The sequence below is a fragment of the Protopterus annectens genome, chromosome 7.part0 (genome assembly GCF_019279795.1).
Source record: "Protopterus annectens isolate FY-2018-M chromosome 7.part0, PAN1.0, whole genome shotgun sequence".
NCBI lineage: Eukaryota > Metazoa > Chordata > Ceratodontiformes > Protopteridae > Protopterus > Protopterus annectens.
The window spans coordinates 75,455,140-75,475,051 of record NC_056739.1 but is presented as its reverse complement, the minus strand read 5'-3'; the positions used below and the strand labels follow the sequence as shown (position 1 = coordinate 75,475,051).

General features: G+C 45.4%; 1 protein-coding gene across 2 annotated transcripts in view; it reads left to right on the top strand.

Annotated features, from left to right (window-relative positions):
• OARD1 (O-acyl-ADP-ribose deacylase 1) overlaps positions 1-19,912 on the top strand; it is a 360,480-nt gene that overhangs the window by 74,101 nt on the left and 266,467 nt on the right. The gene's annotated exons all lie outside the window — the stretch shown is intronic.

The following is a 19,912-nucleotide window of genomic DNA, read 5'->3' as shown; positions in this document are numbered from 1 at the left end:
TCCAGGAAAAGGCTTAGGGAATTCTTGTTTTTACCCCAGCATAGGCCCTTAGCTATTCCTCCTGTGTTGAATGTGGTGGAAGATGTTTTGCAGAGGCTTCCTGAACCCTGACTCTTTGCCTCCTGCTCCTGTTAAGCCTGATAGGTATTATAGGGTGCCCGAAGCTCATAAGTATTTGTTTAAGAGTCCTAGGGCGGACCCAGACACTATTTCTCAGGGGCCTAAAGGTGTTAAGGCTTCTGTGGTTAAAAATCCTGTTCCCACTGATAAAGAGGCAAGGGCTTTGGATCGGTGGGGAAAGAAAGTGTATACTTCTTCCACTCTAGCCATGAGAGCGTTGAATTGTCAGTTTCACATGCTAAAATATCAGAATTATCTCCTTTCGCTATTAAAATCTAAGGTGGATGCTTTGGCGGAAGGTATTGAGTGTAAAGAGTTGCTGGATTTGGTTCATGTGTCTGAACAAGTGGGTAAGCATTCTTTGCAATGTGGTTTTGATGCTGTACAGGCCTCCTCGAGGGTGGCTGCTACTAGTTCTGTTCTTCGCAGGCATGCCTGGTTGAAGGATCAGAATTTAGCTGAGCATGTTAAGACAAGGATTTTGGATGCTCCTTTACAGTCTGATGTGTTGTTTGGATCGCCTGTGGAAGCAGTTTTAAAGAAAATGGAGGACAAAGCTAAGTCTATGCAAACTGTTAAGGATTTTTGCAGGTGCAGCCTCCAAGTTTAGTAGAAATTGGCCTGCTAAGGGGTGGACATATCCTGCTTATGATTCCCAGTCTAGGGGTAGGTCTAGACGTGGTAGGGGCAGGGCTCACGGTTCTTTAGGCCTAGAACAGGAGTTCACCTGCTCAGACTTCCGGTGAGGGCAGGGGTCAGTCCTTCGTAAGCAGACCCAATGACCTGTCTTTTCAGCTGCCAGTAGATTCTCGCCTGGCAGCTCCTTTGGGAGGAAGACTGTCTCTTTTCAAAGAAAATTGGGATTTAATTACTCAAGACAAATGGGTGTTGGATATCATTCACCACGGTTACAGATTTTATTTCCATACAATGCCCCTTTCAAAGGCATGCCAGACGTTCCTCCTCCACAAAGAAAGGAGGCTCACAAGCAAGTTTCTCAGTTACTAAAGATGGGGCCATTCAGCCAGTCCCTGTATCAGAAAGGGGCCTAGGATTTTATTCTCGCCTGTTCCTAGTACCAAAGAAGGGGAACACGTGGAGACCAATTTTGGATTTATCTCTCCTCAACACTTTTCTGGACATTCCCAAGTTCAAGATGTTGACGTTACAACAGCTTTTACCTCTGCTGGGCAAAGATCACTGGATGGTAACTTTAGATCTCAAGGAAGCTTACCTTCATGTGCCTATACGGCTAAGTTGCAGGAAGTATCTGCGGTTTCGAGCTGGAAATTCTCATTATCAGTTCTCTGCATTGCCCTTTGGCTTATCTACTGCCCAGAGTATTCACAAAGGTTCTGGCTCCAGTGATAGCTTACTTCAGGCTTCAAGGAATTCAAATCTATCCTTACTTGGACGACTGCCTGATTCTGGCTCAAGAAAAGGAAGACCTTCTACAGCATCTGGAATATGTTATAGCAGTGCTAAGATGCCTAGGGTATTCTGTGAACGAAATAAAGTCCAGTCTAGTACCCTCTCAAGACATGTGCTTTCTGGGTGTGAGACTGAATACAGCAGCCCAGATGGCCTTTTAACCCCGGACAAACAAAAAGTCTGTCACTTTACTTCCATCAGCTATCTCATCAGTCCGTGCTGACTGCAAGGACAGTCCTTCAAGCATTAGGGTTCATGGCATCTTGTATTCTGGTGCTTCCCAATGCCAAACTGCATATGAGGAAGTTACAATGGTATCTCAAAACGTATGGACACAGCACTGCCAGGATTTGGACACTGTCATTCAAATACTACCTTGCCTTCAAAAAGAATTTTTGTGGTGGGCTCAGGAATGTCACCTAAACAAGGGACTCTCTGTGACCCGCCAGAGGCGAGTCAGATTTTAACGACAGATGCCTCGGACATTGCTTGGGGAGCTCATCTAAATGGAAAGTGGATACAAGACAAGTGGCCTGCCAGACTACAGCATCTACATATCAACATGAAGGAGATGTTAGCAGTCCAGTTTGCATTAATGGCTTTCAAGGAGTTACTTCTTCCAGGGCAGGTGTTGATTCTAACAGACAACACAACTGTCATGTGGTACATCAACAAGCAAGGGGAACACATTCTTATCCGCTATGCAGGCAAGCAATGATTTTATGGGAGATTGCGCTAAGCTTGCAACTAACTCTTCAGGCAAGGTTTCTGCCGGGAGCACAGAATTCCTTAGCAGATGTGTTAAGCAGACAAATCATGGATCCCCACGAGTGGAAACTGGATCTTCATGTATTTCAAAATTGACAGTGTCATGGGGAACTCCAGACATAGATCTGTTCGCTTCTCCACTAAACCACCAGCTGCCACAGTATTGCACAAAGGGGTTTCATCACACAGCTTGGAAAGTGGATGCTCTGTCTTTCAGTTGGAAAAACCTTCATGTGTATGCCTTTCCTCCTCTGCCTCTTCTTCCAAAGGTATTATTAAAGGTCAGACAAGACAGGCCAAGGATGATTTTGATAGCTCCAGATTGGCCTCGGCAACACTGGTACCCACTACTACGGAGTCTGGTAAGGAAGCCTCCATGGCCTTTACCTCTGATTCCTCATCTGTTATCTCAGAAGGATGGTCATCTGCTCAATGTCAAGCTTCACTCTCTTCATCTAACAGCCTGGCATGTTCTGTGTTGAAACACAGCAGGTCTCAACTTCCTCAACAAGTTCTAAAGGTGATTATGGAAGCTAGAAGACCTAGTACAAGGAAAGTGTACGCAGAAAAATGGAAGAGATTTTTATTTTGGAGTACAGCAAAGAATTTGCAGGTTTCTGAGCCTAATTTGAGTGTGGCTCTTCAATATCTTACTGAGTTATTGGACAAAGGTTTGTCCTTCTCTTCCATTAAGATTCATGCTGCAGCAATTTCAGCTCACTATGATTGTGACCCACCATTGTTTTCGCATCCTTTGTTCAAGCAGTTTCTTAGAGGGCAAAGAATATAAGACCCCACGTAAAGCTCCTACTCCTGCTTGGGATCTCAATTTTGTGTTGGAAAAACTTACTCTACAACCTTTTGAGCCTGCGGCTACTGCTGAATTGAAATACTTGTCATGGAAGACTGCTTTTCTGTTGGCTATTACTTCTGCAAGAAGGGTGTCTGAGTTGCAGGCCCTTATGGCAGTAGAGCCATTTTGATTTTCCATAAGGATAGGGTATCATTACGTACTAATCCTTCCTTTATGCCTAAGGTGGTTTCTAGTGTGGCTTTAAACCAAACTATTCATTTGCCTACTTTTTATGCAGACCCCCAAAATAAAGGGGAAAAGATTTTGCACACTTTAGATGTACACAGGCAATTGCGTTATTATTTAAGCAGGACTAAGGATTTCAGGCAGTCTCAGCAGTTGTTTGTTTCTTTTGCTTTGAGTTCACAGGGTAAGCCTGTATCAAAACAAACTATTTCTAGGTGGATTGGCTTTTGCATTGCATTTTGTTATTCCCATCATGGCAAGGAGATTCCAGCTGGGATTAGGCCTCATTCCACTAGGGCTACTGCCACTTCAACAGCATTTCTAAGGGGGGTGGCAACTAAGGATATTTTGGAAGCAGCTACTTGGAGTTCAGTGCATACTTTCTCTAAGCATTATCACCTTCCTATCTACTCTAAGTCTAGGGCTGGTTTTGCCACAGCTGTCTTGCAAGGCATGTTGTCAGCTCCTGCTTCTTTATGATTTGCCAGCCTCCCTTACCTCTGCTTTGGGATTCTACCCAATAGTAAGGACTGCAGCAATGGGGCCTAAGAACATAGTACAGTTTTGTACCTACCATAAATGTAGATGTTCGAGGATCCCCATTGCTGCAGTCCAATTCCTCCCTCCTTCCCCTCTGTGTTTAGGGGTGGTTGTGTAGGTGAGGTTACATGCTTATATTTTTGTATATATTCTTGTATATATTGTACATATTTTTGGTACAGGTATTTTGGGCCTTGTCTTTTTAGGGTCTTCTGACATCTGGGGCAAGAAAAGACTGAGGATATGGCGTCGGTCATGCGCATTAGTACCCTGTCGTACTGTCGTCAGTCTAATGCGCTGACCGACGTCAGCCTTATACTCTGGTATTCGGGCCGACTGGACGCGGACTATACCCAATAGTAAGGACTGCAGCAATGGGGATCCTCGAACATCTACATTTATGGTAGGTACAAAACTGTACTTTTCCTTTTGTAATAGATTAACTGGTCCTTTCACAGATGCCAGACAGTTTTTGAAATGAAGGGTCTGCATTCTATATAGCAGAGAGTGGCAAGAAGGTAAAAAGTACTGCTGGGCAGCTTTCAGAAGGAGCAGTGATAGTGGATAGAAGTGGAGGGACATTTACACATAAGCACACGCAGTCAGACACACACACACGAATATATGCACTTCAAATCTATCTCCAGCTTGGACCCAGGAAAATATGAGTAGCTTCTAGAGAAGTTTACATTTGATTCATCAACTAGATTTGCTTTTGGATAATTGGACATCACTCAGTTTAAAGGATGCCCAGTTGATATGTCATACATGGACTAGAGTGATTAAGCTCCAGTATTTGGAAAAAGACAAACAAGTTAAGCTCCAGAATGGTGTGTGTGATCCGATCTCAAATGTTAATCACCCCCAGATAAAGTTTTAAGGTCGGATCCCATGCTAGTCTGGAAAGTCTGCTTATACTGACCAGCAAATGACAGCAGCAGAATAAAAAAAATTCTGCCTGCTTGTCTGTTCCAGTAACAAGTCAAGTTCCAGCAGTGAACTTAGAAACTTGCTAGAATAACAGGATTTCTGTTCGCATGTATTTTATGAAAGATGTGAACTGTGAAACTCCAATACATGTTATTTAGTGACTTCAGTCCTCATTGGTTTGTCCAAAAGCACAGATTTTATGAGGAACAAACCAAACATATGAAGCAGTAATTTGGACGTTCTGTGAAAATATAGACAGTGGGAGAGGCATGAAAGGTAAGAGTAAAAGTGATGTACAGCATTGCACTGCCTTTCTGACAGTGTCTGTTCTCAACATGGATGCCAAGATTCACCTCTTGAGCTTGGCTCTTGAGGTGAATTTCTTGGTATCCATGTTTTGAACACATAATGAATGGGTTATGATCGGCAAGCCAATCATAATCTAATTTGTTATGTTTGTGGAAGCAAAAGGCCTAAGTTAATGGCATGCCATTCAGCCTGCAAAGAAGTTACCCCCCCCCCCCTTTAAACCGGAGCACAACTTTTACAGTACTGCTTGTTAGATTTAAGCTTGTGATATGTAAACATGAATATACATATTACATCTTTTGCATTGTGCCAGATTTTTTTTTTTGTTGTGGTGGGGCACAACTACTACATTGTGGAAACCTACTTTATAGTTGTCAAAGATATATGGAAGTACTATTGAAGAATAAAACCTGTTGGTATAAAGTAAGAAAATAAACTTTGTTATTGGTAGTGGGAAATGCATTATGACTTAGTTTTTAATTTAGTTTAATTTCACACTGTTGTTCTCTTGCACTGCTTTATTCACCTAACTTTCTTTGCTTTAAACTGTTGAACAGCTGTAGTAAATAGACTGCATATATGTCAGTGATGTGCCTATGCACATATCTGTAATAGTGCTCTCTTCTGGGAACAATAGTAGTTAGCAAAATTATTATACTTAAGACAAATGTAAGGGTGGTATTCGAAGTCTTGGGCTGCACAGATGGGCAAGGTGAATGTGTGAAGCTTGCTGCTGTGATGTACAAATGCAATCAACACAAATGACTTATCATACTCCTGCCTATTTTCATACTGTGCTATGCAGCATTTTCACATGGCAGCTAAGCTGGTTAACAGAAGCAGACACCCACTCCTCTTACATGGATTCACTTGACAAGGTACCCCCTAACACCTTGATCCTTGGTCACTTCAACTACCCCATCATAGACTGGGTGAACTATTCCTGTACTAATGCACTCCCTCAACGATTCCTTGCCTTCATCAGTTTTAACCAGCTCGTCTCATCCCCCACAGCGGGGAGATAACATTCTGGACTTGGTTCTTACCAACATGGGTGACCAATGTACTACTCCCATAGTATGTTCTTCCCTGGTGAGACCAGGTCATCGGACTGTGTCGTTCGAAGATCATCTTAGTGTTTCACTGTTGCAGTCATCACACTTGGGTTATTCTGCCAGGGGTAGCCCTCAGTTGGCCTGAATACCAGAGGCTTAGTATTTCTGTGTCTGTTGCTGTCGCTTCAGTACTGATGTCGGGTTGTCAGAGGTATAAAATCAGTCAGCCGACACCATTACATCAGTCTTTCTTGCCAAAGAGCCTGAAGCAGAAGCAGTTTACACTAGTGCTGGTCGGCCGCTACCTGAGTTTTCGTTTCTGAATTTGAATCATCCTGAAATCTTCTAAAGCTAAGTACCCCGTTGGGGATCCTTTTTTCTTGCTCTAACCGATGTTAGAAAAAGTTAACAATTGTCTCGCCTGTGGAAAGCAAATACCACACTGAGATTTCCATTCTTACTGCATCACCTGTTTAAGCCCAGGCGACGACGTACCTCGCTGTCGGTTTTGTGCTTTGTTCAACCCCCGAACTATTCGCCCTTATTGTAGCTAAATACTTTCGTTTTCGATCTCCGTATTCTGAACTGGCTTCGGTAAGTCATCCAACTACCGATCTTTCAAAAAAACGTAAGGATAAAGACCGAGACTGCACAGGTCCAAAACTGCCAACGACGCTTCTGTTAAGCTAGTCGCCAGTTCGCCGGTACTCGGTGAGGTGCTTTCACAGCCCCTGATGCCCACTTCGATGGATTTACAGGCCGCTACTGAGACCCGTTCGGAGTCCGGTATGCCGCGAGACTCTTTGACTACGAAACCTGCGGATGTCTCTACCTTGGATGGGTCCAGAACCACTGTGCAGGCACCGGCTTCTGAGGAATTTCTTCGCACTATCAACACAAACAGACTTTCTTCAAATCTCCAGTTCTTTCTAAAACTACCGAGTTTCTAAGGCCAAGAGTATGAGCTACGCCTAAAAAATAGACAACCCAAACTCACCAACGCCCGCTTCGTTGCCACAATCTCCGACGCTTAAAATGGCAGACCACCTGATAATGCTGGTTAGGGGAAGCCAGCCCTTCCCCCTGCTAAAAGAAAGAGACTTGTCCCCAGCAGCTTTATCTGACCAAGAGTCCGACTACTCTGAGGTTTCTGAATATGAAGACATGCCCTTTTCTGCCTATGAGGATTTAGATACAGAGGAATCCATTCCTTCTGCCTCACCTTCGGAGGACTTTTCTTTTGGTGAAACTCTGCATACTTTGAGAGAGCATTTCCATTGGGAATGCCAGGATTATCCTCAGGCCAAAAAGAGACTCGGGAATTTCTAGATTTACCACAGCATAGGCCCTTAGCTATCCCTCCTGTTCTGGATATTGTGGATGATGTCTTTATGGAGTCCATTCTAACTCCTGATACTTTAGCCCCTGCTCCAAGGAAACCTGACGGGTACTATAGAGTCCCTGACTCTCACAAATTTCTATTCAAAAATCCTACTGCTGACCCAGTGGTCATCCCCCAAGGAACTAGAGGAATAAAAGCAACTACAGATAAGAATCCCAACCCTTTGGACAGAGATTCCAGAGTTTGACAGATTGGGTAAAAAAGTATACACCTCTGCAACTCTCGCCACTAGAGTATTGAATTGTCAGTTCCACATGCTGAAATACCAGCAATATATTATGGAACTTTATTAAGCAAAAATTATCTACCTTTCCTGACTGTGCAGAAAATAAAGAATTACAAGAGCTTATGCATTCTGCAAGCGAAGTCAGAAAACCCTGCAATGTGGGTTTGATGCCCTAGAAGCATCTTGCAGGGCATCAGTAACAGGTTCTCTACTGCCTGGCTTAAGGAGCAGACCTTGCCAGACCATGTAAAATCAAAGTTATTGGACGCTCCACTGAACAAGGACAATCTCTTTGACACCAAAGCAGAAGAGGTTTTTAAAAATATGGAAGAAAAGGCTAAGTCTGTGCAGACAGTCAAAGATTTTTTGCAAGTGCAGCCTCCCAAGATTCAGTAGGCATTGCCCCTCAAAACATTGGTCCTTTCCAGCCCCCTCAAAGCCGTCTCAAACTAGACCCAAGGGAAACAGACCCCCTAGATTACAGTCTCCGGGTATGTAGAGATCTAAGCAGTGGAGTACCTCCACTTCTGAAGCAGGGAGTGCTGAGCCACCCCATTATGGAAAGAATTCACAATGACTTCTCAACTCCACTACTCCCCTCTTCTCTATTGCTCATGCCCCTAGGAGAAATACTTGCCCACCATGCAAAAAACTGGACCACCATCACCAGCGATTGATGGGTCCTAAACATAGTATCCCAGGAGTACAAATTTTATTTCCACACGCTGCCAACCCCAAAAGGGTTCCCAGACCTTCCTCCAAACCAGTGGGCAGAGGTACAAAACCAAGTTCAGTCCCTGCTCTGTATAAAGGCAATTCAGCCTGTTCCTGCAGAACAGATAGGCCAAGGTTTTTATTCCAGACTTTTCTTGGTACCCAGAAAAGAGGGCACCTTGGCACCCAATCTTAGATCTATTCATTCTAAATACCTTCCTGGTGGTACCAAAATTCAAAATGCTCACCCTGCAGCAGCTTCTCCCTATTCTGTCCAAAGATGCCTGGTTAGCCACCCTAGACCTAAAGAAGGCCTATCTGCACATCCCAGTCAGGGAATCCTGCAGGAAATATGTACAATGTTCTTCGTGTTTCACTGTTGCAGTCATTACATTTGGGTAATCCTGCTGACAGGTTGCCCTCGGCGGCCTGAATTCCAAAGTCTTGGATCCTACGTCGGCTGCTGTCGCCCCTTCCTGACATCAGGCCGTCAGGGGTATAAAAGAAGCAGCTGACGCCATTTTCTTCAGTCTTTCTTGCCGCGCGGTCCCCGAAGCAGAAGCAGTTGGCAAGTGCTGGTCGGCCGACTCCTGAGATTTTCGTATTTGAATTTCAGATCCAAAATCTTCAATAAAGCTAAGTACCTCATTGGGGAAACTTTTTTTCTTGCTCCAGACCGATGTCAGAAAAAGTTAATAACTGTATTTCTTGTGGGAAGCAAATACCTAATAAGGATTTTCATTCTTACTGTATTCCTTGCCTAGGCCCTGAGCACAACGTTTCTGGTGGTCAGTTTTGTGCTAGATTTAACCAACGCGCTATTAAGCGTCGGTATGATTGTGCTTTAAATTTTGGACGCCGATTTAATTGACCCTGAAATGTCGTCGGATAGCCATCCGACTACTGGAGTTTACAAAAAAACGCAAAGAAAAAGAGAGAGAAAAACAACCGGGGCCCAAAACCGACAAAGCTTCTCCTAAGCCAATCGCCAGTTCTCAGTGAGGAGCTTTCGCAGCCCCTGACGGCCGCTACCGGCTCCCACATGGAGTCGGCCATGCTGCTGGATACTCAAGGTATTGGAGCCTCGGACGCTAATCCCTCAGATGGGTTCGGAGCCGCTGAACAGGTACTGGCTTCTGAGGGTGTATTCAGACCTCAACATCTTTACATTAAAACGACTTCAGCTTCAAAGGCAAAGACTAAAGCACCTTCTAAAGCAAGGAAACAAACTCAAGAGCCACGTGGACAGTTCTCTATGCCCAAAAAACAGATGCTCAAAATGGCCAAAGACTTGATTACCTACCTGATCAGGGGTTCCCATCCCTCTCCTGATAAGAGGCCTAGGCAAGACACTGACTATGAATCTTCAGATCAGGTTTCGATTTCTTCTGATTCCTCTTCTGAACATGAATATTATCTTCCCCCCATGATGATTCTGATGCTAAAGAATCTATACCATCAGCATCTCCTCCTGAGGACTATTCCTTTGGAGAAATCTTGCACACCATGTGGGATCATTTCCACTGGGAGAGCCAAGATTTTTGAGAATCTAAAAAGAGGCTCAGGGATTTTCTATTACTACCTCAGCACAGGCCTCTAGCCATTCCACCTGTGTTAGACATTGTAGATGATGTGTTTTCGGAGTCTAGGCTGACCCCTGACTCCTTAACCCCAGCTCCTGTTAAGCCTGATAGATATTACAGGGTTCCTGACTCTCGCAAATTTATTTTTAAAAACCCTGCTGCTGTATTACAGGGTCCAAAGGGGGTTAAGGCTTCCACTGCAAAAAACCCAACCCCCTCTGACAGAGATTCAAGGGTACTGGATAGATGGGGGAAAAAGGTTTACACCTCTGCAACTTTGGCTATAAGGGCCTTAAACTGTCAATTTCATATGCTTAAGTATCAGGAACATGTCATGGGATTGCTTAAATAGAAAATGTTTAAATTCTGAGTGTACAGAAAACAAAGAAATGCGGGATGTGAAGTTGTACTATCACGCCATTTTGTTCTTACAAACGGGTTCGGAGCCGATCCCTCGGCTCCGAGTCGTTCGCTTTCCAAGCTCAGTCTCTCAGAGAAGCTCAAGACCTAGTGGATATCCCATGATTTCCTGCTGTATCTCCCCAGGTCTAGTTTGCCGCTGCAACGATTGCAAGCTCTCAAGAGTGAAGCTCGGGCCAGTGAAAACTTTTCTTACTTAAACTTTTTTGTAGTTTAAGAATTTATTTTCTTTGATAGTGTTAAATTAGTTAGTTTGGTAGAGTAGATTTTTTATAGTAATTTAGTAGTTGAAGGGTTTTTTTCTCCTTAGTAGTTGACAGGGCTCTGTCAATATATTATTATATACACATATAGTCAAGTGTGCTGTGGAGTGTTTTTTTTTCTAGTAGTTTAAGCTTTATAATATCTTAGGATAATTTAGTCGGTGTTTCTCTTTTTATATATATATATATATATATATATATATATCTATATATAAAATTATGGTAGAATACTTAAGCTTAATTGTTGTGTTTTTTTGTTGGACTTTAGTATGTCCGAAAAACAAAAGCCAGGTTTTAAGAGATGTGGTTGTGGACAGAAGATGTCCGTTACTGACAACCACACCACATGTGTGTATTGTCTTGGCTCTGTACATTTGCAAGAAGTCTGCTCTATCTGCCACTCCTTCAGTGCTAGAGTTCTACTAGAAAGAAGGAAGTTGGTAGATAGAGGGCTTCTAAAAACGGATTTTCAGGCCTCTCTTGAAAAAGCTGACCTCTCTTCAAAGACGTCGAAAGGGTCCAAGTCTTCTAGAGGATCTTCGGAGCCTAAGTCTCCGGCTCCGAGTACCTCTGGCGTGATTCGAATATCGGTTCCACAGACCTCGGGACCGAGTATCGATCCGCCTGTTCGATCTCGGTAGTGGAGCCGATTTTTGATGCACCCCAATGACCTATCCTCCAGTCGGTGCATTCTTCGGCTCCTTCGAGCCATCACTCTTCACACTCCTCCAAATTATCTGATGTGGATTTGGATAGAGTGGTGAAAAGGTTATTGGAGAACCCAGCCCTTGCCAAAATGTTATTTGCTTCGAGTCAAGTGACTTCGGAGCCGAATTTGCCCCTTGTTTCCTCCATTCCTCCTCCTCCTCCGAAACCCATCGAATCTTTGGAGCCGGGGCTGATGGAACCGATGCTAGTAGAACCTGTGGAGCCGAGGTTTGATCCTCTTCCCTCTGCTCCATCAACCTTGGTTTCTTCGGTACCAACGGAAGAACCTCGGGACCGACAGTCACTCGTCGACTCCGGTCTTGAGAGTCTAACAGACACTTCGGTTCCGACTGTACCGCTCTGTGCTTCGGTGCAGATGTCCTCGGCCCCGTCCTCTGGTTTGGAGCGTGGGGTCTCAGTTCGGAGCGATCGACCGATCTCTTCGGAGCAGTTCGATTCTTCGAATCGGGATTCTGGGGCCTTCGATGCCATGAGGAAGGTTTTGTCTGCTAAGACCACTACTTCCTCAGATCTGTCTTCACCTCTTCCCAAAGGGCCTCGTTTCTACCTCTTCTCCTCAGATCCCTTCTAAGCGTCGAGATCCAGGGCCTCAGGAATCCCCTTCGGGTGACCCCTCCTCCCTAGATACTTCTCCGGAGGCTCCCACCGAGGAAGTGCCTAGGAAGAAACTGTGAAAGAGGAAGTACTTAAATTCCCCTCAGGAATCTCTTACATCAGATACCGACGTGGAGGAATCAGAAGGGTCCCCACGGTCCCCCTTGGGCGATGTCTCATTTTCAGACATTCTAGAAATCCTGAAACAGAGAGGGGATTGGCAGTCCCTTGCCCCTACTGAGGACGAGTCTGTTCTCCTGAAGGCCTTTGGGTCTCACCCATCCACCTCTTGGATTACTCCGCCCTTTGAACTAATGGAACTAGTTGCTCGAAGGGAGTGGGAGTCTCCTGACACCATGGAACCAGTCCCTCGGAGGCCTAATAAGTTCATTACTGCACCATCAGACAAGTCCTTCTTGACAAAAGGAGTTCCGGTAGATACTATGGTGGTGGCGGCGGCCACTAAGAAAGAGATGTCTGATTCATCTTCTACTGTCCATCCTCCTAATAAAGATTCCAGGACTATGGACAGATATGGAAAACGCATTTTCAGTTCGGCGACATTTTCCATGAGATCTCTAAACTACCTAACTCATTTCACACGTCTTCAACGAGATCTCCTCAAAGAACTAGGAGACACTCTCCAGGGTAATGTAACTGATGCAGTCTCTGACAAGGTGAATGCACAACTCAACACCCTAAATTCCATAGTCAACTCATCCATGCGGCTCATTTCATATGCTGCTGAAGGTTCGAGTAGAGTGGCGGGTTCAGCGATTGGCTCTTGGGAGACTATCCTGGATGCTCCTGTGCTCCTTCGCGGAAGCCTTTAAGTCTTCATTTGTGAACACCCCCTTTGACTGATCGGCCTTGTTCGGTCCAAAAGTTAAGGAGACTCTTATGAGGTGTGAGCAAGAAGGAAAGACTCTATCTGCTGTCTGTTTTTCCACTCCAACCAGACCGTACCCCAAAGGGAAACGAAGTGGGAAAATGTGGTTCCGGAAACCTCAGGAAGATTTCCAAAACACACCTACAGATACCTCCTCCAGAGGCAGAGGAAGAGGTCAAAATGGAAGACTCCGTCCAATCGGCAGAGGTGGTCCGCAAAACCAGGGTAACTGGGACCAGTTCTCTGGCAAACCCTATCAGCGTTCCTGAAGGGAAGCCCGGCTGTTCTACTCTGGAGACAGTCTGGGGTCGCTTAGCTTTACACCCAAATGCCTGGCTAAACATCACAACAGATTCCTGGGTGAAAAGCATTATTACCAGAGGTTACCACATTCCCTTTATAAGAAATCCCCCTGTATTTGCAAAAAGTCCAGATGTTCCACCCAGTCTGAGAAAACTAGCAGAGATAGAGATTCAAAATCTTCTAGACAAGAGTCATCCAGTCAGTCCCGGCAGACCAAAGAGGATTCGGAACTTACTCCAGGTTCTTTTTAGTGCCAAAGAAGACTGGGGACTGGAGGCCCATTCTAGACCTCAGCAGGCTCAACGCCGTTGTAAAGAAGGAGAAGTTCCGGATGGTCATGCTGCAATCAATCCTCCCTTTTTTGTCAAAGGGGGGGAGTGGATGTGCTCTATAGATCTCAAGGATGCATACTACCATATCAAAATGGACAGAGCATCCAGAGATCATCTGCGTTTTCGGCTGGGAGCCAGTCATTACCAATTCAGAGCCCTGCCCTTTGGTCTCACCACAGCCCCCAGGGTGTTCCCCAAATGCATGGCGGTGGTTACGGCTCATCTGAGACTAATAGGATTCAGTGTTTCCGTATCTGGACGACTGGCTACTTACTGCCACCACCACGTATCAACTTCTGTGGACAAGAGACTACTTAATACATCTTTGTTCTTGTTTAGGTATCAGTCTAAATTTCGAGAAGTCTGCATTATTGCCCTCGCAGCATATTACCTTCTTAGGAGCAGAAATAGCCGCCATCAATGAAAAAGTCAAGTTGCCTCAATCCAGAATTGTCTCACTGAGGGATCAGTTATCCAGCCTCCTAGTTCTCGACAAAGCACCGGCGTCGCAGATGCTACAACTTTTGGGCACAATGGTGGCGGCCTTGATAGCAGTTCCCTTAGGCTGAATGCACATGCGGATATTACAGTGGCTACTTTTCGCTCAATGGTCCTACCAGAGTCTACCTTTATCATACGAGATTAGATTGACAACTCTTTGCAAGAAAGATCTCACTTGGTGGTTAATCAGCGACCAAGTGGCAAACTGTCGTCCCTTTGTTCTTCCCCAACCCGTAGCCACAGTGACCACAGATGCTTCCCTGATGGGGGGGAGGTCTTTTTCAGGGAAAGACTATCCAAGGCACTTGGTCGGTTATGGAGACTCATTTGCATATCAACGTTCTGGAGCTGAGAGCAGTGTCCCTAGCGTTGCAGCACTTTCACAACGCTCCTCCTCTAGCTACGATTGCCATCCAGATGGACAACATGTCGGTAGTCTGGTACATCAACAAACATGGGGGAACCAAGTCCTATCCCCCTATGCCGCGAGGCCCTGAGAATATGGCAGTGGGCTGTGTCCACCGGACGTTTTCTGACAGCAACGCACATCCTGGGATCTTCCAACGTGATAGCAGACAGTTTAAGCAGGGCTATGCTGCTGCCTCACGAGTGGTCTCTAAAACAGAGTGTGGCGGAACAGATCTTCCTCCGATGGGGCCGGCCTTGCTGCGACCTGTTTGCATCCGCAATGAATGCCAAATGCAGCAGCTACTTTGCCCTTTATCCCCCACCGGGGAACAAACCAAGGGACGCACTCGTGCACGATTGGCCCCTGGGTCTCCTATATGCCTTTCCACTGATCCCCTTAATTCCCAGATTTATTCAGAAAGCCAAAAGTCTAGGAAAGACAGTTATATTGATAGCCCCGTCTTGGCCTCGACAAATTTGGTTCCCCTTTTTGCGGAAATATCAACTGGAAGAACCGTGGATCCTGGACTCAGTGCCGGACCTACTGACCCATTCGTCGAATGTTCTTCATCCTTCCCTTCTCTCCCTAAATCTGACAGCTTGGCTGCTCCAATTCCCACTTTAGCCAGGTCTACTGATTTGTCCCCTGCCATCCAGTATATCATAGTTTCTTCTCACAAACTGTCTACCAGGAAATTCTACAATTGTAAGTGGAAACGATTCGTACATTGGGTTGCTCGCTACAACATTGATCCATATGTGGCGCCACTTCATATCATTCTGGAGTTTTTATCCTCATTGTTCAATAAGGGCTCAGCAGCTGCCACCATAAGAGTAGAATTAGCTGCTATCTCACACTTTCATGTAGGATGTGATGGATCTAACATTATGGCGCATAGGCTTTGTAAAGCGTTCCTAAAAGGAACCCATCACCTCAGACCACCGGTTAGACACCCTATTTCTCCCTGGAATTTAAATATCATATCACAATTGATGCTTTCCCCGTTCGAACCAGCCTCTTCATGCCATCTGAAATTCCTTTCATGGAAGACTTTTTTTCTTGGTAGCCATTACTTCCGCACATAGAGTGTCTGAACTGCAGGCATTGTCCTCCAGACCGCCATATTTAATTTTTCACCCAGACAAGAGTTTCTCTTAGGACTAACCCCACTTTCCTTCCCAAAGTGTGCTCAGAGAGCAACCTAAATCAATCCATCGAACTTCCTACCTTCTTCAGACATCACACCAACAAACTAGAATATATGTTGCATAAGCTTGACGTGCACCGGCAGCTAAGGTTCTACCTTGACCGTACTAAGGATTTCAGACAGACTGAACAGCTGTTTGTTTCGTTCGCTGATAACAGGAAGGGACATGCAGTTTCAAAAACCACTTTATCCAGATGGCTGGCTAACTGTATCAAATTTGTTTACGTGTCTACTAATTAGTCATTGTCCTCTGACGTTAAAGCCCATTCTACCCGGGCCGTGTCTACATCCCTGGCGTATGCTGCCCGTTTGCCTTTAGATGTTATCTGTGCAGCTGCCACATGGTCTAAGCCTCACGCGTTCATCACTCACTATAAAGTGGACAGGGCTTCCAGAGACAGGGCCTCCTTTGGTTCCACTGTGCTCAGGAATGTTCTCCCGTGAGGCACCCAGGATTAGGGTGCTTGGGACGCTACCCATTTGTTCTTACATTCCCTCCCTCCGTGGAGAGTGATGGTTGCCTTAGCAGGGAGGTCAGTTTTGGTCATTTTTAGATCAGCCTACCCTTGGGCAGGTTGCCTCCTTCCTCTATTTTTGTTTTCTTCTGGAATTCACGATTCAGAGGGTTGGTACCTTTCCTTGGTTTCCTGCGTTGCAGCTTGCTAGATCTGAGGAGTTACAGCAGGGAATCCTAGGATATCCACTAGGTCTTGAGCTTCTCTGAGAGTCTGAGCTTGGAAAGCGGCCGAATCGGAGCCGAGGGATCGGCTCCGATCCCGTTTGTAAGAACAAAAAGGCGAGATGTACAACACACATGGAACGTTATGGTAAGTACATAACTTCTTTATTGTATGCAGTAGAATAAGTTGGAAAACGTACTTTGCAATGTGGTTTTGATTCTTTGGAGGCCTCCTGCAGGGCTGCAGTTACGGGTTCTGTAATTAGAAGGCATGCTTGGTTAAAGGAACAAAATTTGTCTGATCATGTTGAATTATTAGATGCACCTTTACAGCATGATACTTTGTTTGGTGTTAAGGCAGAAGAAGTTTTAAAGAAAATGGAGGACAAAGCTAAATCTATGCAAACTGTCAAAGATTTTTTTTTTACAGGTACAGCCACCTAGGTTTATTAGACACTGGCCTACAAAAAATTGGTCCTTTCCTGTCAGACAGACCCCAAAGGGGCAGACCTAGACTCCCTAGGGGAAGATCTCAGGCGCAAGGTCCTTATAGGCCCAAGCAATGGGGTGCTTCTACCTCCAAAGCTGGAGAAGATAGATCACAAACATACAGAAAACAGTCCCTTTGACTTCCCCCTGCCGGCACGGCAGCACCCTTAGGGGGGAAATTAGCACTTTTTGCTCAAAATTGGCACATCATAACCCAGGACAAGTGGGTTCTAAACAGTGTCACAAGGCTACAAGTTCCACTTCCATACTCTACCAAAGGCAAACGGCTGACCAGATCTGCCAAAAAATCAATGGGCAGAGGCACAAAAACAAGTCTCATCCCTCATGGACATGGGGGCCATTCAACAAGTACCAGAGCAAGGAAAAGGATTTTACTCGACTGTTCTTGGTACCCAGAAAGGACAAGGCCTGGAGGCCGATACTGGACCTACTTTGAACACTTTCCTGGATATTCCAAAATTCAAAATGTTGACTTTGCAGCAGCTTCTGCCTATGCTGGCAAGAATGCTTGGCTTGTGACTTTATACCTAAAAGAGGCATACCTGCATGTTCCAGTCAGGCACTCATGCAGAAGATACCTAAGATTCAAATCTGGTTCAATGCGTTACCAATTCTCTGCACTGCCCTTTGGCTCATCTACTGCGCCCAGGGTCTTTACAAAGTGCCTGGCACCAGTAATTGCATTCTGCAGACAGAGGAATACAAATATAGGTTCATAGGTTCATACTAGGCTATCTGCCCTAGGGCATTTATAAGCCTAGCCAGAATGTGTTTGGCTTTCGCCACCCATTTTAAATTTATTTTGCTATGCCCTTTTTCGAGGTTAGTATACTGTGCCTCTAACAGTGACACAGAAGTGATACCCGGGGTAAACCTACGATCTCCCATCCACTCATAAAGATTCCTCTTGAAGAGAGTCAATGAGGGACTCTGCCTAACCTGGACTGTGATTTTATTCCAGAGTGAAGGGAGCCTCTGGGTTATGAATCTGTCCCTCCAGCATGTCCTATTTATTTCAGTGCTGAGGTTCAAGTCTCTCAAGCGCATAGCATGATGGGATTTGGATTTTCTGAGGTGCAGCATGTCCATTAATTCCGGGTTGGACATGGCTTTATATGTCAGGCACAGATCGCCTCTGAACAGGCGGTATGCCACTGAGTAGAGCTGGAGTTTCTTTAACGGGGCAGCATATGGCATCTGTTTGAGCCCTTTGATCCTCTTGGTGAGGTACTTTTGGGGGTCTTTCCAGTTGCTGCAGGTGTCTGGTAAGGTACATCCCAAAAGGGGCATTGTACTCAATTATGGGCCTGATGAGGGATGAGTGAAGAGGCACGATGACCTCCCCTGATCTAGATGTGAATCCCTTCATGGTTAGGTGGGCTATATAAAATGTTTTTCTAACCACTTTGGCCACGTGGTTGTCAAATGAGAGAATCAACTTGGGTCCCCAGGTCCCTAATTACTTCTTCTGTACTTAATGGATTACCACCTATGTGGTCATTTGTGGGCACTTTGTTTTTGCCAAAGGGGACGACTATACACTTCTTGGTGTTTAGCTTGCGGCCATGGCTCTGGCACCAGTTGTCTGTTTCTATGAGGCTCTTTTGGAGGATGCTTGTGTCGGCTGGAGAGTCTATTATGGTGCCCAGTTTGCAGTCATCTGCGAACTTGGTCAGCCACAGTCCTTCCGTGTTGGCCTGTACCTCCGAGAAATATATACCGAACAAGAGAGGTCCCAGGACTGAGCCTTGTGGGACACCACTTGTAACTGGTTTGGAGTCTGACATGGCTCCAGCAATTCTAACCATGTGGGTTCTGTCCTTGAGCCAGTTTGCAACCCATCTAGTGACATAGGGGTTTATATTTAAGCTGGTGAGCTTATCTATAATGCCCGAGTGGGGTATTGTATCGAAGGCTTTTGCGAGGTCCAGGTAGGCTGTGTGGACCACCTTCCCCTTGTCATTGGCCTTGGTGACTCTTTCAAAGAAATCAACCAGGTTTAAGAGGCAGGATCTGCCCTTAACAAAGCCGAACTGGGTAGGATCCAGTGTCTGTAGGTCCCCAATATCTTTATTTATGAGGTCCATGATGATCCTTTCCATAGCTTTGCAGACCAAGCTAGTCAGGCTTATGGGGCGATAGTTTCCAGGATCCGTTGAGGCACCACCTTTATGGAGAGGGACCACTGTTGCTGTACGCCACTCTTTGGGCACATATCCTGTAGTAAGGCTGAGACTGAACAGTAGTTTTATGTTTGGGTTTAGCTCTTCTTGGAGTTCATGTAGGACTCAGCCCGGGACACCATCTGGTCCCATTGATGCTGTGTTTTTTGCTTTGGAGAGGGCGGCTCTTACCTGAGCATCTGAGATGTCAGAGGGGCAGCACTCTGCTGGGATAGATATTTGCCCTTTGGTGGGAGAAGTTTGCGCTGAACCTGTCAGCTAGGATGTTAGCAATGTCTGTGGGTTCGGTGTATTTTTTGTCATTTTGGACTAATTCTGAGCATATCTGGGAATTGCAACCCAGGTTCCTAACATAACTAAAGAAAGCCTTGTTGATTATCCTTAGTGTCCTGTGCAATTTTTCTCTCGAAGCTGGCCTTGGACAATTTTATGAGTGCCCGTAGTTTTTTGCTAATACTGATCAGTGATGCCTTCCCTTTTTGGGATTTTACTCTATCATGTAGTAGCTTCCTCCTTCTATTGTATAGTTTGTTTATGGCTGGGGTCCACCAGACAGGACGTCTGCCTTTGGAGGATTGGGTCTTGGTTTTATTTGGGATTGCATGATCCATGCATTCCTGAAGGTGTTCATAGAATGCGTTTATAAAGGATTCTGCGGTCTGGGCCGTATTTTCCACAGGCCGGGGCTTTGAAGGATTCCACCTCGGTTTTGAGGAGTGTGAAATTTGCTTTAGAGAAGTTTTTCACTGTGGTTTTCTGGGCAGGGGGTGGGGTCG